Here is a 25281-nt window from a genome sequence, read left to right on the forward strand (position 1 = left end):
AACAGGCCTACAAGCCCTCAGTGCAGCTTCTCTCAGCCTATTGTGGACAGTCTGAGCACTGATGGAGGGATTGTGCGTTCCTGGTGTAGCTCGGGCAGTTGTTGTTACCATCCTGTATCTGTCCCGCAGGTGTGATGTTCGGATGGACCGATCCTGTGCAGGTGTTGTTACACGTGGTCTGCCACTGCGAGGACGATCAGCTGTCCGTCCTGTCTCCCTGTAGCGCTGTCTTAGGCGTCTCACAGTACGGACATAGCAATTTATTGCCATGGCCACATCCGCAGTCCTCATGCCTCATTGCAGCATGCCTAAGGCACGTTCACACAGATGAGCAGGGACCCTGGGCATCTTTCTTTTGGTGTTTTTCAGAGTCAGTAGAAAGGCCTCTTTAGTGTCCTAAGTTTTCATAACTGTGACCTTAATTGCCTACCGTCTGTAAGCTGTTAGTGTCTTAACAACTGTTCCACAGGTGCATGTTCATTCATTGTTTGTGGTTCACTGATCTAGCATGGGAAACAGTGTTCAAACCCTTTTACAATGAAGATCTGTAAAGTTATTTTGATTTTTACGAATTATCTTTGAAAGACAGGGTCCTGAAAAAGGGAGGTTTCTTTTTTTGCTGAGTTTAGTTGTCTAAACAATTCTAAATGTTCTGCCACCTCCGACTCCCATTTCCTGCATCAGAGCCTTGAATTTGTCCTCTGGTGTGACATCATCATCTATGCTAATATAGGGCTAAAGGTTTCATGATTCTCAAATAGACAAGACAATTATTTGACTTATTATTCGTTACTTATGTTTTTAAATCGGTAATCATATTCTGGAAATTCTATTGAAAAACACAGAATTTACTTGTGTAATGATGGTAACCAAGTGTCTCCCCATTCTCATTTTGCGAATCATTCAGTCATTTGCCAAACATTTAGATTGTGTATATTATGATGATGTTACCTGCCTCATGCTTAACAATAATTTTTACATTTTGTTCAAGACAACTTTTTTCCCTTCTTATTTGCTGGCTTCACCCCATAGGACATTATGTCACCCCATAGGACATTGTCACCCCATAGGACAATACACAACAGGAAGTCAAATTTTACCATTAAAACGTAGTTAATGACACTTTCAGAAGTTTTCTGACCACTGTGAAATGCAACTTCTACCCATAAGTAATGGATCATTAAAGAATTTAAAATGTACTCATTCCAACTGAAGGGCCTCGAGTCCTGTATTGTTATTTTTCGTCACTACCTCCCCGAGTCGGAGTGGGTCATTTGCCCGCCTGTTTCCTTCCCTGGATGTGGTAGCTGTTTCTTAGGCTCCCTCCCTGGAATCTAACCCGGATTCCCTGTCACCATGGTAGGCACAGAAAGTACCATTGAAAGTTGATAGGGCAGACATTCAAATTAGACGTCACCAGTCGAAGTTATAGAGTCACCAAAAGCGTTTGTGGTGCCCGAGAGTACCCTGCATGGGTCTGAATAAGTGTTTGTTGTGCCAGAGAGTACCCTGCATGGGTCTGAATAAGTGTTTGTTGTGCCAGAGAGTACCCTGCATGGGTCTGAATAAGTGTTTGTTGTGCCAGAGAGTACCCTGCATGGGTCTGAATAAGTGTTTGTTGTGCCAGAGAGTACCCTGCATGGGTCTGAATAAGTGTTTGTTGTGCCAGAGAGTACCCTGCATGGGTCTGAATAAGTGTTTGTTGTGCCAGAGAGTACCCTGCATGGGTCTGAATAAGTGTTTGTTGTGCCAGAGAGTACCCTGCATGGGTCTGAATAAGTGTTTGTTTGTGCCAGAGAGTACCCTGCATGGGTCTGAATAAGTGTTTGTTGTGCCAGAGAGTACCCTGCATGGGTCTGAATAAGTGTTTGTTGTGCCAGAGAGTACCCTGCATGGGTCTGAATAAGTGTTTGTTGTGCCAGAGAGTACCCTGCATGGGTCTGAATAAGTGTTTGTTGTGCCAGAGAGTACCCTGCATGGGTCTGAATAAGTGTTTGTTGTGCCAGAGAGTACCCTGCATGGGTCTGAATAAGTGTTTGTGGTGCCCGAGAGTACCCTGCATGGGTCTGAATAAGTGTTTGTTGTGCCCGAGAGTACCCTGCATGGGTCTGAATAAGTGTTTGTGGTGCCCGAGAGTACCCTGCATGGGTCTGAATAAGTGTTTGTTGTGCCAGAGAGTACCCTGCATGGGTCTGAATAAGTGTTTGTTGTGCCCGAGAGTACCCTGCATGGGTCTGAATAAGTGTTTGTGGTGCCCGAGAGTACCCTGCATGGGTCTGAATAAGTGTTTGTGGTGCCCGAGAGTACCCTGCATGGGTCTGAATAAGTGTTTGTTGTGCCCGAGAGTACCCTGCATGGGTCTGAATAAGTGTTTGTTGTGCCAGAGAGTACCCTGCATGGGTCTGAATAAGTGTTTGTTGTGCCCGAGAGTACCCTGCATGGGTCTGAATAAGTGTTTGTGGTGCCCGAGAGTACCCTGCATGGGTCTGAATAAGTGTTTGTGGTGCCCGAGAGTACCCTGCATGGGTCTGAATAAGTGCACGCCTCCCCAAAGGTCAGCACCCGTAGACATTTATTAGCTCTATAACTGCTGCAGTCATCCAAGTAACGTTTGAGCAATCAAAGGAACCGTAACTGATTTAATGACCCATTTTGACGTTTCACTGTACCGGCTGTGTGTACTAAGACTTGCACGGCTTAATCTTTGAGACAAGACTGGCAGGATGACTCAGGTAGACCCCCACAACATGGAGGTGTACCTGGCCAAGCAGTGAGGCGCAGTCCTCTAGTGATGGAGGTGACCAAAGCACACCCGTGTTCACCCAGTGGGAGGCCCCAACGCCGTGAGAGCCGAGGCACCGCTCAGGAGGTGTTCTGCCAGAGTTTTTTTATATAGTGTGTGTGTGTGTGTGTGTGTGTGTGTGTGTGTGTGTATAAATGTCTAAGCTGTTACCCCAGGGGGCTAGTTACCATATCTGTTTCTACTCAGCTCCTAAGGACAACAGACCGCCACACAGCCTCAGACTGAACTAACTGTCGGCTATAAACACAGTGGCTCCAAGAAAGTGTCTCCATTTCAAGACAAGCCATGACAGATAGACTTGAACCAAGTTACACAGTAATAAACACACATTAGCCCATGAACATTTCTATCTGTTTGGCACTGAAAACAAAACATTTCCTAACATTTGTTAACAGAAAACAGACTTGTTTTCAATTGATTGCTGCTAAGGTTGATGGCTCAATCCTGACGCACTTCTGAAAATCAGACCGCTCGAACTATATTTGACAAGACTCATCGTTGTTCATCCTTAGCCATAGGGTGGTAACTTTCCCCGACTGTTACATGTGTGTCGTATGCATTGCACTGCACTTTAATCAACTGTCAAGACTGCAACAAGCAAGGTCAACATAGCCGCTCCTTATTCAAACTCATCTAACTTTGCCTGGGCTTGTTGAGTTACGCAATAGCCATTTCTGATTGATGGCGTCATTGTATCTTAAGAGCTCTTACCAGCCATTCAATTCTTTATTTACCCTAGAATTTAGCTATATTTTGAAACATTTATAACACGATGTAAAGAGTTAAACTGCTAAATCTAGTTCCGTTTTTCAATAACGGAGGCCAAGCCTCTCCCATTGTTATAGTATTTACTGTTTTACTCTTAAAAGTCATAGATCAAGTTGTCTTACCAAAACAGCCAGCGTCATGTAATTCCGGTTTAAAATAAAAATGTTGGTCTAATTATCTAACTATTTACTGACCCTAAGCATTGAGACAGGGTAGTTTACTAGCCTTAGTATAGATTGACTGGAGCTCTCTCTAGATGTATTAGCTGCTTGTCCTGTTTTAGTTCTACCATTTAGGGAGTTATCACTCTTCCTCCTCACACTCTACTGTCTGTGTTGACTCCATCCCCTCACTCTGGTCTATTTTGGGTCCATAACCCGTCAGGCATTCTAAGCAGCCACCCAAGCTGCGTAGGCTATGCCAGGTGGAGAACGCTGCATCGTGGATGTTTGTGGCGAGGAATTGCACCAGGGTCACTCAAAATGAATGGTCCTTCAGTGTTTCCCCTGTATGCATTTAGCAGCTACACACCGCCGCTGCTAAATCGAGGCCGCCACTGCAACAAAATAAATAAATATATATATTAATTAGTGCCTTCGGAATGTATTCAGACCCCTTTACTTTACAGCCATATTCAACAATTTATTACATTTGATTGAAATTGAAGCAAATTTCTGTTTTATTTCTGTTATATAAAACAGAAATATAACATTTGCATAATTATTCAGACCCTTTACTCAGTACTTTGTTGGAGCACCTTTGGCGGCAATTACAGCCTTAAGTCTTCTTGGGTATGACGCTACAAACTTGGCACACCTGTGTTTGGGGTGTTGCGCCTATTCTTCTCTGCAGATTCTCTCAAGCTCTGTCAGGTTGGACGGGGAACGTTGCTCCAAAGCTATTTTCAGGTCACTCCAGAGATGTTTAAGTCCGGGCTCTGTCTAGGCCACTCAAGGACATTCAGAGACTTGTCCCGATGCCACTCCTGTGTGCTTAGGGTCGTTGTCCTTTTGGAAGGTGAACCTTCGCCCCAGTCTGAGGTCCTGAGCGCTCTGTAGCAGGTTGTCATCAAGGATCTCTCTGTACTTTGCTCTGTTCATCTGTGCCTCGAACCTGACAAGTCTCCCAGTCCCTGCCACTGAAAAACATCCCCACAGCATGATGCTGCCACCATCATGCTTCACCGTAGGGATGCTGCCAGGTTTCCTCCAGACGTGACGCTTGGCATTCAGGCCAAAGAGTTCAATCTTGGTTTCATCAGACCAGAGAATCTTGTTTCTCATGGTCTAAGAGTTTAGGTGCCTGTTGGCAAACTCATAGCGGGCTGTCATATGCCTTTTACTGAGGAGTGGCTTCCGTCTGGCCACTCTACCATGAAGGCCTAATTGGTGGAGTGCTGCAGAGATGGTTGTCCTTCTGGAAGGTTCTCCCATCTCCACAGACTAACTCTGTCAGAGTGACAATCGGGTTCTTGTTCACCTCCCTGACCAAGGCCCTTCTCCCCTGATTGCTCAGTTTGGCCGGGCGGCCAGCTCTAGGAAGAGTCTTTGTGGTTCCAAACTTCTTCCTTTTAAGAATGATGGAGGCCACTGTGTTCTTGGGGACCTTCAATGCTGCAGAAATGTCTTGGTACCCTTCCCCAGATCTGTGCCTCGACACAATCCTGTCTCTGAGCTCTACGAACACTGCCTTCGACCTCATGGCTTGGTTTTTGCTCTGGTGTGCACTGTCAACTGAGGGACCTAATATAGACAGGTGTGTGCCTTTCCAAATCATGTCCAATCAATATAATTTACCACAAGAGGACTCCAATCAAGTTGTAGAAACATCTCAAGGATGATCAATGGAAACAGGATGCAACTGAGTTCAATTTCGAGTCTTATAGCAAAGGGTCTGAATACTTATGTAGAAATGTTTTGTTTTTGGGAAATTTATTAAAAACAATTTTCGCTTTGTCATCATGCAGTATTGTGTTTAGATTGCTGAGGAAATTGTTTTATTTAATCCAATTTAGATAAAGGCTGTAACGTAACAAAATGTTTAAAAAGTCAAGGGCTCTGAATATTTTCCGATGGCACTGTATATTTATTTTATTTATAATGTAGATGTGTGCCCCAGGAAAACCCTATTCCCTGCCCCGCTAACTCTGCCACCACTGCTGAAAACAATCCTAGGGGAAACACTGGTCCTTGCATTTTGTAGTACATTCCAAATAGTCCAGCTATTTGTTTACCTACACCTGAGTTTAGTTCCATTCCGTTTAGGCTTGTCACATCCTGACCATAGAAAACTTTTATTTTCTATGGTAGAGTAGGTCAGGGCGTGACTGGGGGGTTAGTCTAGTTTGTTATTTCTATGTGGGGTTCTAGGTTTGTTTTTCTATGTTGGTGATTGTGTATGATTCCCAGTCAGAGGCAGCTGGTAATCGTTGTCTCTAATTGGGGATCATACTTAAGTAGCATGTTTTCCACCTGTGGGTTATGGGATATTGTGTTTATGTGTAGTTGCATTGTCGTCACATTTCGTTTATTCTTTATTGTTTTCGTATTTTGCTTAGTTTCACTTTTTAATAAAAGATGTGGAACGCTACTCACGCTGCGCCTTGGTCTGATCATTCCAACGAACGTGACAAGGCTGGGGAGGCACAAAATGGCAACCGTCTTTCTTTGACCGCTTCTTCTGGGTTCAGTCTCACTGGCAGGTTAATGGCGTCTCATAAAAACCTGATACGGTGCAATCACGTTAGGTGGGTCCGGTGTAGACTCAACATGCCTGTTAGGGTGGTATGTTGCGGGTGCTCTCTCTGACTCCCTCGCTCACTGGCAGAGCACTGAGACATCCGATATAGCTGCTCACTTAATTCGGTCATGTTTCACTCACACAAAGACTGTAATTTTATTCCGATCTCCAAACTAAACTTCATACTACTGAGTATACAGTGATGTGTTGGCTAGGCAGGTAAGATGAAATACTAGTGCACCTTCAGCGGGCAAACAGTGTGGAACTTTGCAGATAGAAATGTCATGGATAGAGTTGATGTGATATAAACGCAACACGTAAAGTGTTGGTCCCATGTTTCATGAGCTTAAAGTATCCCCAAAATGTTCCATATGCACAAAAAGCTTATTTCTCTCAAATGTTGTGCTCAAATTTGTTTACATCCCTGTTAGTGAGCATTTCACCTTTGCCAAGATAATTCATCCACCTGACAGGTGTGGCATATCAAGAAGTTGATTAAACATGATCATTACTCAGGTGCACTTTGCGCTGGGGACAATAAAATAAAATGTGCAGTTTTGTCACACAACACAATGCCACAGATGTCTCAGGTTTTGAGGGAGCGTGGAACTGACATGCTGACTACAGGAATGTCCACCAGAGCGGTTGCCGCCTCCAACTTCATTTGAGAGAATTTGGCAGTACGTCCAACCGGCCTTACAACCACAGACCAGGTGTAACCACGCCAGCCCAGGACCTCCACATCCGGCTTCTTCACCTGCGGGATCATCTGAGACCAGCCACCCGGACAGCTGATGAAACTGAGGAGTATTTCTGTCTGTAATAAAGCCCTTTTGTGAGGAAAAACTCATTCTGATTGGCTGTGCCCATACCCAGTCATGTGAAATCCATAGATTAGGGCCTGATATTCATTTCAATTGACTGATTTCCATATATGAACTGTAACTCAGTAAAATCATTGAAATTGTTGCATATGTTTGTTCAGTATACATGCCAGAGAGGCATGAATGTCGTTCGTACTGTATTTCTATCTAAACGTTCCACAACGTTGTGGTCTGTTGGGTGGGAGATGGACTGTGATGACCCACCTGTGAGCTATTTGTTTAGTCTGATAGTCTGCCTTGGTTGAAGCTAACAGCTGAGCTATGTGAGGACTCTGAATGACTCCAGAGGGAATAGATGTCACAGCCTCCCCAGGCTGTCTGGAATACCCCGTCTAACCACTAGGCCTAATGCTTGCTGGGTGGCTTGTCAAGAGCACTTAGCTTAAATGTTTACACCCACCACATAATTGCTCAGTGTGGTTGGTGGTGAATGGTAGATGTTGCATTTGTGTAGTCTAAATACCTACTTCAAATACCATTGTCTACCTTTTCACCATATAGCCTATATTGTATAAATGCCTTATGTACGTACAGTGACATCAATTATTCAGACTACTTCCCTTTTTCCACATTTTTTTTACGTTACAGCCTTGTACTAAAATTGATATAAATTACTTTTTTACCTCAGAATGACAAATCAAAACAGGTTTTTCGTTTTTTTTTTGCAAATGTATAAAAAAATAATAAACAGATACCTTATTTGCATAAGTATTGAGACCCTTTGCTATGGGATGTGATATTGAGGTCAGGTGCACCCTGTTTCAATTGATCATCCTTAAGATGTTTCTACAACTTGATTGGAGTCCACTTGTGGTAAATTCAATTGATTGGACATGATTTTGAAAGGCACACACCTGTCTATATAAGGTCCCTCATTTGACAGTGCATGTCAGAGCAAAAACCAAGCCATGAGGTCAAAGGAATTGTCTGTAGAGCTCAGAGACAGGATTGTGTCGAGAAACAGATCTGGGGAAGGGTTCCAAAACATTTCTGCAGCATTGAAGTTCCCCAAGAACACAGTGGCCTCCATCATTCTTAAATGGAAGATGTTTGGAACCACAAAGACTCTTTGTAGTGCTGTCCGCCAGGCCAAACTGAGCAATCGGGGGAGAATGGGCTTGGTCATGGAGGTGACCAAGAACCTGATGGTCACTTTGATAGAGCTCCAGAAGTACAACCATCTCTGCAGCACTCCACCAATCAGGCCTTTATGGTAGAGTGGCCAGGTGGAAGCCACTCCTCAGTAAAAGGCACTTGACAGCCCTTTGGAGTTTGCCAAAAGGCATCTAAAGGACTCTCAGACCATCAGAAACAAGATTCTCTGGTCTGATGAGACCAATATTGAACTCTTTGGCCTGAATGCCAAGCGTCACATCTGGAGGGAACCTGGCACCATCCCTACGGTGCGGAATGGTGGGTGTAGCATCATGCTGTGGGGCTGTTTTTCAGCGGCAGGTACTGGGAGACTAGTCAGGATCGAGGGAAAGATGAACGGAGCAAAGCACAGAGAGATCCTTGATGGAAACCGGCTCCAGAGCGCTCAGGACCTCAGACTGGGGCAAAGGTTCACCTTCCAACATTACAACGACCCAAAGCACATAGCCAAGACAACGCAGGAGGGGCTTCGGGACAAGTCTATGAATGTCTTTGAGTGGCCTAGCCAGAGCCCGGACTTGAACCCGATCTAACATCTCTAGAGAGACCTGAAAATAGAAGAGCTTGAGAGGATCTGCAGAGAATGTGAGAAACTCCCCAAATACAGTTTTGCCAAGCTTTTAGCATCATACCTAAGAAGACTCGAGGCTGTAATCACTACCAAAGGTGCTTCAACAAAGTACTGAATAAAAGGTCTGAATACGTATGTAAATGTCATATTTCAGTTTTTTTTTTTTTTTCATACATATGCAAACATTTCTAAAAACCTGTTTTTGCTTTGTCGTTATGGGTTATTTTGAGTAGATTAATGAGAAGGAAAAAAAAAAACAATTTAATGAGTTTTAGAATAAGACTGTAACGTAACAAAATATGGAAAAAGTCACGGGGTCTAAACACTTTCTGAATGCATTGTATGTCACAAGTCTGAATAGTTACAGAATACTGACCTATTTCTTCCGTTTAGCTCCTGGTGGAGCAAGGGGCCTCCCAGGTCTAAATGATGGTTCTGGGTCTTTAGACCAGCCGGGCTGAGGGCCCCTTAGTCCCCAAAGAGGTCCTGAGTTCTGGTGGCCTGACAGGGGCAGCCTGGGAAGAATGTGTTCCCTTGTCGAAGAGGGTACGTGCCGGCTGGGTGGTCCATGATACGTTGACTGTGTGTGGTCCTAGTATTGAAATATGTATTTCAAACAAGATTAGGCAGATTTTTAAGTAGCTGGCTGTGATGTTTTGCAGTCCCGATTCAAATACATTATGTATTTTATTGGTGTGCTCCTGTTTAGTACATTTAGTCTACCACATCCCAAGTCATTGCTTTCATCAAAACATGTTGTTTGGTTATTTAGCCCATCAGTTGTTATTTATAGTAGTCTTCACTTGGTGTACTTGTCCTGTTGACCAGCCCATAGACCCTGTCCTGTTGACCAGCCCATAGACCCTGTCCTGTTGACCAGCCCATATACCCTGTCCTGTTGACCAGCCCATATACCCTGTCCTGTTGACCAGCCCGTAGACCCTGTCCTGTTGACCAGCCCGTAGACCCTGTCCTGTTGACCAGCCCGTAGACCCTGTCCTGTTGACCAGCCCGTAGACCCTGTCCTGTTGACCAGCCCGTATACCTTGTCCTGTTGACCAGCCCGTAGACCCTGTCCTGTTGACCAGCCCGTAGACCCTGTCCTGTTGACCAGCCCGTAGACCCTGTCCTGTTGACCAGCCCGTAGACCCTGTCCTGTTGACCAGCCCGTAGACCCTGTCCTGTTGACCAGCCCGTATACCTTGTCCTGTTGACCAGCCCGTAGACCCTGTCCTGTTGACCAGCCCGTATACCTTGTCCTGTTGACCAGCCCGTAGACCCTGTCCTGTTGACCAGCCCGTAGACCCTGTCCTGTTGACCAGCCCGTAGACCCTGTCCTGTTGACCAGCCCGTAGACCCTGTCCTGTTGACCAGCCCGTAGACCCTGTCCTGTTGACCAGCCCGTAGACCCTGTCCTGTTGACCAGCCCGTAGACCCTGTCCTGTTGACCAGCCCGTAGACCCTGTCCTGTTGACCAGCCCGTATACCCTGTCCTGTTGACCAGCCCGTAGACCTTGTCCTGTTGACCAGCCCGTAGACCCTGTCCTGTTGACCAGCCCGTAGACCCTGTCCTGTTGACCAGCCCGTAGACCTTGTCCTGTTGACCAGCCCGTAGACCCTGTCCTGTTGACCAGCCCGTATACCTTGTCCTGTTGACCAGCCCGTAGACCCTGTCCTGTTGACCAGCCCGTAGACCCTGTCCTGTTGACCAGCCCGTATACCCTGTCCTGTTGACCAGCCCGTAGACCTTGTCCTGTTGACCAGCCCGTAGACCCTGTCCTGTTGACCAGCCCGTAGACCCTGTCCTGTTGACCAGCCCGTATACCTTGTCCTGTTGACCAGCCCGTAGACCCTGTCCTGCTGACCAGCCCGTAGACCCTGTCCTGTTGACCAGCCCGTAGACCCTGTCCTGTTGACCAGCCCGTAGACCCTGTCCTGTTGACCAGCCCGTATACCTTGTCCTGTTGACCAGCCCGTAGACCCTGTCCTGTTGACCAGCCCGTAGACCCTGTCCTGTTGACCAGCCCGTAGACCCTGTCCTGTTGACCAGCCCGTAGACCCTGTCCTGTTGACCAGCCCGTAGACCCTGTCCTGTTGACCAGCCCGTAGACCAGTACATGTGTGAGAGGAGCCAGGAGAGATAAAGGTCTAAATCTGTGTGTTATCAGTGACAGCTGGCTCCATGTAGTGCACACACACACACACACACACACACACACACACACACACACACACACTGTCGGTGTAAAGAGACTTATCACTCTTAACTGTGTTCTCAGTCAGACAAGGATTGATTAGAACTTGTATTTTGAGTCTGGTCAACACTGGAATGTTGCAAATGGTTTCTGTTCTGGAACTTTCTGTGCTAGAACTATTTAAGTTACAGAGAAATGTTGTCAATCAAAGATGCAAAGATGGGGAGAGTTCTCTATGAGCTGTGTGAAGTTATTGATGACAAGGAAGTTCATGTCATTTTCACTAGGTTACAAGGAGACACCAACATACAGACACACCCTAGCTCTCCCTGCCTGTCATTTCCATGGCTAAGTGAAAGGTTATATGAGGGTTTGCATGCCACCAGGAAGCCAGGCTCTCATCCCGGAGAAACATTTCCTCAACGTTCATATCATACCAAACAAACATTACCTCAACGTTTCTTCATACGCCTGAACAGTATAGTTACTCTAATCCCCTTGTGTGTGTTTCCCCTCTGATCTTGTGATTCCATAGCCTTTAACTCTGACCTGAGCTTTAACATAAGAAATGCTGGCTTGGCTTTGAATTCTTCAGCATCCTTTTTAATTTAATCAAAAAGAAATCTGATTATTTTCGACACAACTATAACATGCCTGGACTGGAAGAAAATGTATCTGAAAGTAGTGATTATGGTTTGTGTTTTTGCAGTTGCTTCAGTCAATGTTTTTATATATTGACCCGTTATTTAATCAGATAAGTCATGGAATGATTGGTTGATGATGCCATTCTCCACATATATATGACAGTTTTCAAGCCTTAAACGTTTCCATCCATTGATCTTTGTGTGAATGAATTTAAACCACTTGGTCTGTAGCTGCTGCCTGCTTACCCCTGAACTACATGCTGGCTGATTCCCTTCCCACCCCTATGTGCTTATTGAAGTGGGAAAGTTCTGGAATGATTTTCAGTTCTAAGCTGCAGTATGCGTGGCGGATGTTGGATGTCCGAACTTCATTCTTGTCAAACATCTAGTGTTTGTTCATTCCAGACTTAGTTAGATACAGTAGGGTGAAGGAGACCTATCGGGAGAACCCAAAATCTCTCTTTCTTTCCTCTAGTTATCCCTCTCTCGTTCTCTCGTTCTCTCTTTCTATCTCCCTTTCGTGTAAAGTCTCTACATTTTCACCCTGTGGGAAGAATGAGTGTTGGGTGTGTGTTGCTCTTTGCTCGGACAAATCCGCGTGGGCTCTGCTTATTTACATTGTCTCCTTCCTTTTGTGTTCTCTGTGTGTGTTATGCAATCGATTTGCCATTTCAATGGCATCCAATTTCCAGAGACTGTCTTCATTTGAAATGTTGCTGTGATCCAGATATGCAGCAAGGACATTAACAGTGTGTGTGTGTGTTCTCATAAGATACCATGGAATAATTCATTTCTGGAGATATCAAGTGAGTCCGTCGTCATGGAGATGTTTTCCTGAATACAGAGTTGTCTCTGTCTTCTTCTTGGAGAGAAAGTCTTCATATCGCCATGGCGTTCTGATGGTTCCACTGAGCCTGCCAACGCTGGTTAGGGCAGTGGACATGTCACATGCAGCGTCCGTCCGACCGACCGACCCTGTTCCTCCTATTTAAGTAGCATTAGCGTAGGCCGACGATGCAGTTGCTGTAATATTTAGCTACTGTTGTTGATCATAAGTCACAGTCTTACTGTGTAGATCCTCCTGTATTTATACTGTATTTGTCCACATGCTGGAGTTCATGACCTCTGTGTGCTGGGTTTGGGTTCAGAGGTCAGATATCTAAGGTAGCTCCCCTGTTAGAAGTGTGTGTGTCACCGGTATAGGCGTTATCCTGAGTGACCTGTATATGTGTGTGGGCACATGCATGTGTGCATAAAACTAGCAGTCGTGCATGGATAAGGCTCTTTGCAATCTCTCTATTTACACAGGACTAGCTGGTCAATAGCCATGTGTACATTTACATTTAAGTCATTTAGCAGACGCTCTTATCCAGAGCGACTTACAGTAGTGAATGCATACATTTCATAAATGTTTTCGCCGTACTGGTCCCCCGTGGGAATCGAACCCACAACCCTGGCGTTGTAAACACCATGCTCTACCAACTGAGCCACACGGGACCCGTATCGGCATGTCACATGTTGTAATCTATTTACACGGGACTAGCAGGTCAGTAGCCCTGTGTATCGGCATGTCACATATTGTAATCTATTTACACGGGACTAGCTGGTCAGTAGCCCTGTGTATCGGCATGTCACATATTGTAATCTATTTACACGGGACTAGCTGGTCAGTAGCCCTGTGTATCGGCATGTCACATGTTGTAATCTATTTACACGGGACTAGCTGGTCAGTAGCCCTGTGTATCGGCATGTCACATGTTGTAATCTATTTACACGGGACTAGCTGGTCAGTAGCCCTGTGTATCGGCATGTCACATGTTGTAATCTATTTACACGGGACTAGCTGGTCAGTAGCCCTGTGTATCGGCATGTCACATATTGTAATCTATTTACACGGGACTAGCTGGTCAGTAGCCCTGTGTATCGGCATGTCACATATTGTAATCTATTTACACGGGACTAGCTGGTCAGTAGCCCTGTGTATCGGCATGTCACATATTGTAATCTATTTACACGGGACTAGCTGGTCAGTAGCCCTGTGTATCGGCATGTCACATATTGTAATCTATTTACACGGGACTAGCTGGTCAGTAGCCCTGTGTATCGGCATGTCACATATTGTAATCTATTTACACGGGACTAGCTGGTCAGTAGCCCTGTGTATCGGCATGTCACATATTGTAATCTATTTACACGGGACTAGCTGGTCAGTAGCCCTGTGTATCGGCATGTCACATATTGTAATCTATTTACACGGGACTAGCTGGTCAGTAGCCCTGTGTATCGGCATGTCACATATTGTAATCTATTTACACGGGACTAGCTGGTCAGTAGCCCTGTGTATCGGCATGTCACATGTTGTAATCTATTTACACGGGACTAGCTGGTCAGTAGCCCTGTGTATCGGCATGTCACATGTTGTAATCTATTTACACGGGACTAGCAGGTCAGTAGCCCTGTGTATCGGCATGTCACATGTTGTAATCTATTTACACGGGACTAGCAGGTCAGTAGCCCTGTGTATCGGCATGTCACATATTGTAATCGTCTGCTGTATTTTCCTGTCCCTCCAGAACCTGCCGCTACTTTTCTGCTGCAGCAAATAAGGGTGGGAGACTTTGGCTGCTTAGCAACAGTGAATTCTGATTTGGCTTGGTGGGAAAAGTCTCCTCCCACTTTGGGGGGGGGGGGGGGGGGGGGCAGCATTCTGACCAGGTTACCTGCTCACTCTCACACACACACACCCCCACACACACACACATTCATTCCTCTCCAACAGTGTCAACAGAACTGAACTCTCCCCTCCCACTCTAAGTTAGACCTTGAACATGCCTGGCTGTGTGTGTGTGCTTTAGGAGGAGGCGTGTGTGTGTGTGCGTGTGTGTGTGTGTGTCATGGAGCGAGTTGAGGAGAGCTGCTGCTGCTGGCATGAGGTGCTCATGGTAAGGGGGGAAAACACATTCCATCGCTGCCTTACACACAGACACTACTCCCCCCGGTCGTCCCGTCCCCCGTCCCTCTCTCTCTGAGAAGCTTTGGGGTTACTTACTGCAGTACTGCCGAGCTGAGCTTCAGAACTGAAGGGGAGGGGTGGTTCTAACTCTCTCTCTGAACCTCGTCAGTCTGAGGAGAACACTGATAGTATCGGACACAGCGGGGACAACTCTCCCACCACATCAACTGTGCAGCAGCACGCGTGTGTGTGTGGTAGCGCTAAAGGGAGAGCGCTAAGTGTGTGCCAGAAAAAAGGAGGAGTGTGTAAAAGGAGAAGCAGCACCATTCTGGCTGTGTTTTCTCTCAGTGTACAGAGGGGCTGGATGTCTGGGTAAGTCATGGCTGGAGCAGCAGTACTTTGTATGATGGAGTGTGTGTGTGTGTGTGTGTGTGTGTGTGTGTGAAGGGGAGGTAGATAACATGTAAAGATAACTTTGCCTTGACTCTGGGGCATATTTCAGCCTGGGTATTTGGATAGTATGTTATTAGTAAACTGAAACAAGTTGGTCAGTATGTTATTACTAATTTGACATTTCCATAATTACCCATGTTCCAGTAAATTTGACATTTTAGTCATTTAGCAGACACTCCTATCCAGTATCTTGCTCAAGGGCACATCGACAATGTTTCACCCAGTCGGCTTGGGGATTCAAACCAGCGACCTTTTGGCTACTGGCATGCTCTTAAATGCTCTTAACCGCTAGGCTACCTGACGTCAGTACTATTGTTGTAGTTAGCTATACTGTAGTAAGCTATCACTTAATATTGACTCTCTTGTACATAAGATTAATGTCCTTTATTAGCATGTCACATAAGACTGACTCAGATGTTTTTAACAGACTGACTGACTGAACATCAGATGTTTTTAACAGACTGACTGACTGAACATCAGATGTTTTTAACAGACTGACTGACTGAACATCAGATGTTTTTAACAGACTGACTGACTGAACATCAGATGTTTTTAACAGACTGACTGACTGAACATCAGAGGTTTTTAACAGAATGACTGAACATCAGATGTTTTTAACAGAATGACTGAACATCAGATGTGTTTAATCAGCCTGCCTAGGGGCATGGATTCCATCAGCATGTTTGGTGAATTGTATAGAGTTGCGGTCCGGTCCATATATTAGCTATGAGCTCTGTACTGTAGTGATCTGCTCTGTAGGTATCTGGTTTGGCAGCTATCCAGCACCTCTCTCTGACATTATTAAGAGACTAGATTGATTGGGTGTGTGTGTGTGTGTGTGTGTGTGTGTGTGTGTGTGTGTGTGGCCGGGACACGCGTCACTGTTACACAGCACAAGGCCATTTACACCGGGTCAACACACTTGTTAATGATATCGCCAGGGGAAAACAGTGTGACGTGCACACACACCCCTTAACAGTCAGATAGTGTCGCAATCACACACACACTCCAAATACTGTCTACCTCTTAAAACAGTGTTAGATTTCTCACACACACACACACACACACACACACACACACACACACACACACACACACACACAGCCTGTAGTTGCATTTGTTTCTTTCCGACCCCACAGATACAGCGGTGTTTGTATTCTGTTAGGGCACCATTCTCCTGAAACGTCTCGTCCTTGGTCTGTGGGTGACTAAGCACGCTGCTCATTCCTATGGCAACCATTTTTGTTCTGACAGCGTTCTCAGCTAGACCGAGGTGCTGTCCTGGGAATCTAAAGACAGGATTATGAAGTATCTGACTGCTACATTCCTTGGTGCCGTCTGACTTCCTGATTAGACAGAGCCTGTTGTTGCCATATAGATAGAATCAGAGTATCTAATCATTTTATTGTTTCCACAGTCCTAGAGCTGGCAGATCTATAGCTGTGAGACGCATTAACGATGAATTGACATGATTACCGACATGTCAGTAATTAACAAGCTCAGGGTGAGTTTTAGTTCAGACAGGCAGTGGATCTGCAGAGGGGGGGGGTGTCGAAATGCAGGGCTTCAAGGTACGGTCTGATATCAGTAGTCATGGTGTGGTGTCATACAGCAGAAAGCAAAGGCCTGACCAAGGTTTTTTCCCGTGAGGATAAGGTGTGCATTTCAGATAGATCTGCTGTGCTGTGCTCTTCTCGGCAAGTAATCAACACTTTTGGGTAATTGTGTTCCGTTTCTGATTTGTTTAAATTATGGGAAAGTACAGGTGTTGTGACCAAGCATATGTAACGATTTCTAAGACTGTTGTGAAGTCTGGTAACATTTATGTAAATCAGCCTACAGGAAAGATAAATGCTGACAAGTATTGATTGTCCCCATGCGCCTGTACTAGGAACGTTGATGCCTCCTATGGAAAGTCTAAGCTGAAAAATATGAATGGCTTATCCATTAAATGGTTTAAATCGGAGAAAGGACCATGCGTTGTAATTAAAATATGAATGAATACCCCAATACAAAGCAGCTTAGCAGTCTTAGTAGCTTCCGACAGGACGTACTGTAATACACTGTGGCTGGCACTGACCAGTGTGACAGGGATTATAGCCCAGGGAATAGCCACTCACAGGGAGGTGACCCAACCTGCTGCTGATCCTACAGTAAGTCTGCACCATTCCTCCGGCTGATGCTGTTTCCACCACACGTAAAAGAGGAGAGGGAGGAAGAGGAGAGGGGCAAGGTGTAGGTGAGGAAGAGAGGGTGGGGGAGGAAGAGAGTGAGAGTAAGAGGGAGGGAGAGAGTGGGTGAATAGAGATAGTTGTAACACTTTATGGTCCGGCCCCCAGCATGGAAAGAGCATTCCCAACCTCCATTTCTGGAACTGCTGTACCCCGAAGCCCTGACTCACTGACGGTTAGTGCAAGTGGGGACGCTGTGGAACCAGCTTTAGGGCTGGTACTTATCTCCAGTCAGATTAGTGACGGTGAAAGCAAGGTGTCTTTAGCCTTACAAGTGCATGACAACCAACCGGGTAAAGAGGAAACCTAGACTAATCTTCCTGGAATGAGAGGCAGGTTTTCTGTTGAGGCTGTGGAGAGGGATAACGAGAGAGAGGAAGGTTCATAATAGAAGTTTTTATATTTTTCTGTATTAGTTTATGATGATTTACTTTCACCTCTTTATTTTGTTTTTCATTAAGCTTAGATGCTGAAGTAACTGCCAAAGTTTGAGTCTCGGGTCCAACAGGAAGTGATGTTGTTTGGTCTGATTGCGTATTGTCCAGGAGCCTTGGGAGGTAGGCTGTATCATATGATTTGGACCTATGCTGTGTAACTTTAGCCTGTGTTATAGTCTATTATTGATCTGTAACGTTAGCCTGTGTTATAGTCTATTATTGATCTGTAACTTTAGCCTGTGTTATAGTCTATTATTGATCTGTAACGTTAGCCTGTGTTATAGTCTATTATTGATCTGTAACTTTAGCCTGTGTTATAGTCTATTATTGATCTGTAACTTTAGCCTGTGTTATAGTCTATTATTGATCTGTAACTTTAGCCTGTGTTATAGTCTATTATTGATCTGTAACTTTAGCCTGTGTTATAGTCTATTATTGATCTGTAACGTTAGCCTGTGTTATAGTCTATTATTGATCTGTAACGTTAGCCTGTGTTATAGTCTATTATTGATCTGTAACGTTAGCCTGTGTTATAGTCTATTATTGATCTGTAACGTTAGCCTGTGTTATAGTCTATTATTGATCTGTAACGTTAGCCTGTGTTATAGTCTATTATTGATCTGTAACGTTAGCCTGTGTTATAGTCTATTATTGATCTGTAACGTTAGCCTGTGTTATAGTCTATTATTGATCTGTAACGTTAGCCTGTGTTATAGTCTATTATTGATCTGTAACGTTAGCCTGTGTTATAGTCTATTATTGATCTGTAACTTTAGCCTGTGTTATAGTCTATTATTGATCTGTAACGTTAGCCTGTGTTATAGTCTATTATTGATCTGTAACGTTAGCCTGTGTTATAGTCTATTATTGATCTGTAACTTTAGCCTGTGTTATAGTCTATTTTTTGTGTATTTTTTACCCCTTTTTTTCTCCCCAATTTCATGGTATCCAATTGGTAGTAGTTACAGTCTTGTCTCATCGCTGCAACTCCCGTACGGACTCAGGAGAGGCGAAGGTCGAGTGCCATGAGTCCTCCGAAACACAACCCAACCAGCACTGATTCTTCACACAATGCCCACTTAACCCGGAAGCCAGCCGCACCAATGTGTCGGAGGAAACACCATACACCTGGCGACCGTGTCAGCGTGCACTGCGCCCGGCCCGCCACAGGAGTCGCTACTGTGCGATGAGACAAGGACATCCCTGCCGGCCAAACCCTTCCTAATCCGGATGACGCTGGGCCAATTGTGCGCCGCCCCATGGGCCTCCCGGTCGCGGCCGGCTGCGACAGGGCCTGGACTCGAACTCAGAAACTCTAGTGGCACTCGGGACCACTGCGCCACTCAGGAGGCTTGTTATAGTTGTCGTGTCTTTGGCATCATTAAACTGAAGAGTTATTTAGTTTATCAAATCAATTCTCTGTAATTATTATTACGTGATTAACTAATCAGGTAGATGTAATTAATTAGGAAGTCGGGGCACCAAGGAAAATATTCAGATTACAAAGTTATAATTTTCCTAATATAACTTTCAGATATTTTAATATCTGATCAATTAGTCTCCTGATTAATGAATTATTCTTTACCTCACGTTAGTCTCATTCCAAACGTCGTAAATTGTTGGTTATCTGCACGAACCCAGTCTTCACTATGAGTCATCATGCATCAATTGTCTTAAATCATTTATTTACTAACTAAATAATCACAGAAATGCACAAACAGACAGTAGATATAGTTACAAGGAAATGATAGTGGAGTTTCCCTAGTGGGATAAACCGGTATCGCAGCTTGGTGGACAAAAGGGAAGTGGGGGTCGACTGAGATAAAAGACACTACAAAGTTGATAATTATAACAATTGAAATGCTAACCCTTTGCACCTGAACGCTCACTCATTCGGGAATAATTGCAATCAATATATATATTTACTCTCAGTGTGTCGTCGTGATCTCTGTGGGAAAGTTTGTTTCTGTTGGAGAGTTTGTCCGCCCTCTCTCTCTCTGCTGTGGTTAGAATGGTGAGTTCAGAGTAACATTCAGCAATGTTGTTATAGAATAGATGTTTCGGCGGTTGTTGGTCCTCGCGTTCACGGGTACATAATTATTAGCTGCAGACTAGTAATTAATATCAAAGATTTGTTCTTATTCTGTCGGTTCGATAGTCTCAGAGTTTAACCATGTGGTATGGTTAAGAATTCAGCAATGGGCTCAAACCTTAGCCCTCTCGTAATTGAGAGAAGCATGGTCTAAAGATAAATTCCCAAGGTGGGGGTTATATTCGGAAGAGCAGAAAGGGGCTGTCCCACGACACCAGATCAATGTCTGTGCTCATGGGGGCGGGCCTATGATTTAGTTAAACTCCAAAGGGAATTGGAGTTTCCTTCATTAAACAGTTTAAAATCACATGACATCATTTCACAAATAGTTTCATCTTTACTCATTCATTTTATACAACAATTAGATGCAAGCCTCATAACTGAGACTCTTGTATAAACATGATTACGGTAATGTGGCTGTATTGACTCTCATGAGTTTCACAAAATTGTACCAAACTGACCAGTTCATAGCTGGCTACTTCACCGACCGTTTATACATTCTCCAGAACATGAATATTGTTCAGTTCTCAAGGTCTGTGAGGTGGAAGAAGTTCCTTTGTTCTCTCTATCTCTCTCTCTCTCTCTCTCTCTATATATATATATATATATATACACACACACACACACACTGTCTGGCCATGAGGAAGAATCTCTTCCAGGAATTTACAACCTGAGATAACAGCAGCCTGGGTGTAAGAGAGGAGGGGAGGGGGGATGGTGCCTGCTGTACCCAAAGAGGGCAACGTCATGACATAGTCTATTATTGATCTGTAACTTTAGCCTGTGTTATAGTCTATTATTGATGGAGGTCAATTAACCAGTCATTGGTATAGCCATTGATTAAATCTGTGTGTGGAGCATCAAGATCGTCAAGTGTGCTGGAGTTGGTTTTCAATGTACTCCGTTATTGTCATTTGACCAATAGTCAAATTAAACTAATCACGTTAAAGGTTACTTCCTGGTTAGTGAACTCTTGCTCCACTGTAATACCAGTTGTGGATAAAGTGTCAAATTTACATGATTACACTGCAGCAGCCAGGCAGGAAAACCGTGTGAGGACCACAGTCTCATCTCTCTCATCTTAGTTCCTTGTTGTTCCAATCATCACTGTCCATCTAGGCTGTGTGTGTGTGTGTGTGTGTACACGGCAACTCGGATAGTGTCTGTTTTTGATACCTAATCTCCTATTGACACGTAAAGATTACCTTTTAGCTTGTTGTTGATTCTACCTCTGCTAAGTTTGTCATGTTGATGCTACCTCTGCTAAGTCTGTCATGTTGATGCTACCTCTGCTAAGTCTGTCATGTTGATGCTACCTCTGCTAAGTCTGTCATGTTGATGCTACCTCTGCTAAGTCTGTCATGTTGATGCTACCTCTGCTAAGTCTGTCATGTTGATGCTACCTCTGCTAAGTCTGTCATGTTGATGCTACCTCTGCTAAGTCTGTCATGTTGATGCTACCTCTGCTAAGTCTGTCATGTTGATGCTACCTCTGCTAAGTCTGTCATGTTGATGCTACCTCTGCTAAGTCTGTCATGTTGATTCTACCTCTGCTAAGTCTGTCATGTTGATGCTACCTCTGCTAAGTCTGTCATGTTGATGCTACCTCTGCTAAGTCTGTCATGTTGATGCTACCTCTGCTAAGTCTGTCATGTTGATGCTACCTCTGCTAAGTCTGTCATGTTGATGCTACCTCTGCTAAGTCTGTCATGTTGATGCTACCTCTGCTAAGTCTGTCATGTTGATGCTACCTCTGCTAAGTCTGTCATGTTGATGCTACCTCTGCTAAGTCTGTCATGTTGATGCTACCTCTGCTAAGTCTGTCATGTTGATTCTACCTCTGCTAAGTCTGTCATGTTGATGCTACCTCTGCTAAGTCTGTCATGTTGATGCTACCTCTGCTAAGTCTGTCATGTTGATGCTACCTCTGCTAAGTCTGTCATGTTGATGCTACCTCTGCTAAGTCTGTCATGTTGATGCTACCTCTGCTAAGTCTGTCATGTTGATGCTACCTCTGCTAAGTCTGTCATGTTGTCTCAATCTAAAGTTGGCTTGCGTACCTTTCTAGTTTTCATCCCTAGTCAGGTTATGAGTTCTAGGTTAATAGTTCAGTGGTGCCTTTTTAAACCTCTGAATCTCTCAACTTCCCCTCCACATCTCCATCCCCTCCCTCTCTTTATAGTACTCGACAGGCGTGCACTAAAACGTGCCAGTGTCTCTCTCCCCACAAAGACCTAAGAGCGTAACGTGAACGGACACCAACTCTTAGATGTGGGGAATGCGCAGCTCTGACTGAAGCCCAGAATGTCAGTCGGAGTCCCACATGGCACACTATTCCCTAAGTGCACTACTTTTGACCGGGGCTCATAGGGTTACCCATAGGACTCTGGTCAAAAGTAGTGCACTATATAGGGGACTGTTTGGGACTCGGACTCCGTTCAAGAGCCTTTTGACCAAACGTTCCACTCGCTGTTTCCTTAATTGTAATGATCATGTATAGGCCAGTGTGTAGAGATGGGAGGATTGGAGTGTGGGTGTCACTGTTACTAAATGGAGTTGATCCAGTGATATGTAAGGATCTATTGGATCGTACATTGTAGAGGGCTGTAGTCTCTTTCTAAGCGGTCCACTCTACTTGAACTAGGTGGGTCTTTCACACTACTGTGTCAACTCTAACAGTGCACTTTTAGTGTGGTTGGGATGGTAGTCTGTTAAGTAAGTATGCTTGCTCAAATTCATACTCCCCAGGGGCCTCATTTATAAATGTTGTGTGCGCACAAAATATGCCCCAAAACAATTGTACACCAAGTAGGCATTTATAAAAACTGATCTTGACGTGAGATTGTGCTTATCCTCCTGCAGACTACCGGTATTTTTAAGTATTACATTTACGTCATTTAGCAGACACTCTTATCCAGAGCGACTTACAGTAGTGAATGCATACATTTCATACATTTTTCCCCCGTACTGGTCCCCCATGGGAATCGAACCCACAACCCTGGCGTTGCAAACACCATGCTCTACCAACTGAGCCACACAGGACCATGCAAGCCAATGCTCTATGCAAGCCAATCCGAAGTGCTAGAACAGACAGTTCACCTTTTCCATTGATGTTTGTAGGCTACGTCTGAATAGCCTACTGTGATGTAAAATTCATCGAGTAGCCTAGGCATTTCATTTACAAACACAATACATGTCATAAGCATTGCAGAATAAATTCCATCACCTTTTCTGACCATGATGAGTCCATAAGTAGCCGTACAGCAAATTACCATGCGCATCTCTAATTTAATTGGGCCTATTAGATATTATAATTGAACGTTTTTGCTCCATGCATCTGAAAGGGAGCGCGGTTTATAACATGCAGGTGAACAGACACTTGATATTTTGCATCGAAGTGTGTAGGTAGCTATGCTAAGTAGGCCTACTGTAGTTTAAGAAAAATCAATCAAAAACCAATTTTTCTGAATTTGTGGGAATTTAGGTTCGGAGAAAGTAAATGCAAAACATTTTATTGATTTCAAACGATCTGTTCACAGGTAAAAAATAATCAGCATTTTTTTTTCTGTTTTAGAAATGGTCAGATAGCCTACAGCAAATGTCTTGGCCTAATTCCAATACTTCCAAAGTATACAGCAAAAAGGGCGTTATTGTCACCGTACAAGGTGAATGATGGGCATTATTCAGGCGGAGTTTAAATGCTTGTTCACTCGCGTACAGTTTTACGACAGGTCTGTTTTATAACGGGAAACATGCGTAAATATTTAGTTTTATTGCATTTTTGTATATTTTTTACAATTGTCTTTAACCACCACTGCATTTCAAAACTGTCAAACAAGTCAGTTGGATGGTTGGTTGGTTTGGCTGGCTAGCTGGCTAGCTGGCTAGCTAGCTAGCTAATTAGCAGCTGGCTAGCTGGATGTTTTTGAGTTCAAGGTTGAGCGGAGAAGCCTGAAGCAAGAGCCAAGAGAAGACACCTGAGATGACAGAGGACGAGTACAGATGCTCGGGAGTACTACAAGGTTACTTTGGACAATTGTCGCCGTACGGTGAGCATAGCTACCCGGCTACAGAGACCAGTCATCATTGATCCGGGTCCAGACCTGTCTGACCCTGTCCCTGACCAAGGCTCCTGAGTCTGTTACCTGGCTGTGACCGACTGATGCTCCCTCCCTCCACACAGACATGTATCACACCATGTCACATGATTCATTTGTTTATTTAATGATTGTTTATTTATTTAGATCGATTGCACATCCGCTCTTAGCTGACAATGTTGTACACCTTGACGATAAACTAAACCTTAATGTAGCATCCACGAAGCCTTCAAAACACTCTTGTCATAGGAAACACACAATTCTCTTGACATTAAAGCTCAGCTCTAACAACCCTTTAACACCCCCCCCCCCCCCCCCCCACAGCATGGCAGAGCTGTACAATGCTACAGTGGTACCTCCCTCCCTCCCTCTCAGGTGACCTGTTCTGTATTGAGGTAAATACCAAAGGGCAGTGGCTCTATAATGGACTCTGTCTCAGGTGTACCAGCTCACCTGTCAGCTAGCGTTCCCACAACTGCAGAGGGCTAATGCATGTTTGATAAGGCCAGTGTGATATATATATATATATATATATATATATATATATATACACACACACACACACACACACACACACACACACACACACACACACACACACACACACACACACACACACACACACACACACACACACACACACACACACTCAGGTCTGCAGTCGCCCGCCCAGCCCTAACTCACGCATTAGCAATGAGACAGGGTCACACTCCATGGCACGGGGATGAGTCACCACAACACCAGTAACACAACTCAGAACAGCAGAGGGAAGAGTCACCACAACACCAGTAACAACTCAGAACAGCAGAGGGAAGAGTCACCACAACACCAGTAACAACTCAGAACAGCAGAGGGAAGAGTCACCACAACACCAGTAACACAACTCAGAACATCAGGGATGAGTCACCACAACACCAGTAACACAACTCAGAACAGCAGAGGGAAGAGTCACCACAACACCAGTAACAACTCAGAACAGCAGAGGGAAGAGTCACCACAACACCAGTAACAACTCAGAACAGCAGAGGGAAGAGTCACCACAACACCAATAACAACTCAGAACAGCAGAGGGAAGAGTCACCACAACACCAGTAACACAACTCAGAACAGCAGAGGGAAGAGTCACCACAACACCAGTAACAACTCAGAACAGCAGAGGGAAGAGTCACCACAACACCAGTAACAACTCAGAACAGCAGAGGGAAGAGTCACCACAACACCAGTAACAACTCAGAACAGCAGAGGGAAGAGTCACCACA

The 25281-nt window shown here is 44.7% G+C and overlaps 1 protein-coding gene and 1 non-coding gene across 4 annotated transcripts in view; one reads left to right on the forward strand and one right to left on the reverse strand.

The window, feature by feature from the left end:
- Nucleotides 1-25281, forward strand: part of mtus1b (microtubule associated tumor suppressor 1b) — a 96238-nt gene that overhangs the window by 2987 nt on the left and 67970 nt on the right. Inside the window, exons 1-2 of one of the 3 annotated variants that reach the window (XM_045722931.2) lie at nt 14653-15084; nt 17858-17953. The exons of 1 other annotated variant lie outside the window; for it this stretch is intronic. The gene's annotated coding sequence lies outside the window, so the exon portion shown is untranslated. Of the gene's footprint in view, nt 1-14652; nt 15085-17857; nt 17954-25281 lie in introns of those variants that run through there. One more of the 3 variants, XM_045722929.2, reaches the window with a different exon arrangement.
- Nucleotides 13183-13258, reverse strand: trnav-uac (transfer RNA valine (anticodon UAC)). The gene has a single exon. It is a non-coding gene; the product is annotated as a tRNA-Val (tRNA).

The sequence above is a fragment of the Salmo salar genome, chromosome 08 (genome assembly GCF_965601325.2).
Source record: "Salmo salar chromosome 08, fSalSal1, whole genome shotgun sequence".
NCBI classification, from domain to species: domain Eukaryota; kingdom Metazoa; phylum Chordata; class Actinopteri; order Salmoniformes; family Salmonidae; genus Salmo; species Salmo salar.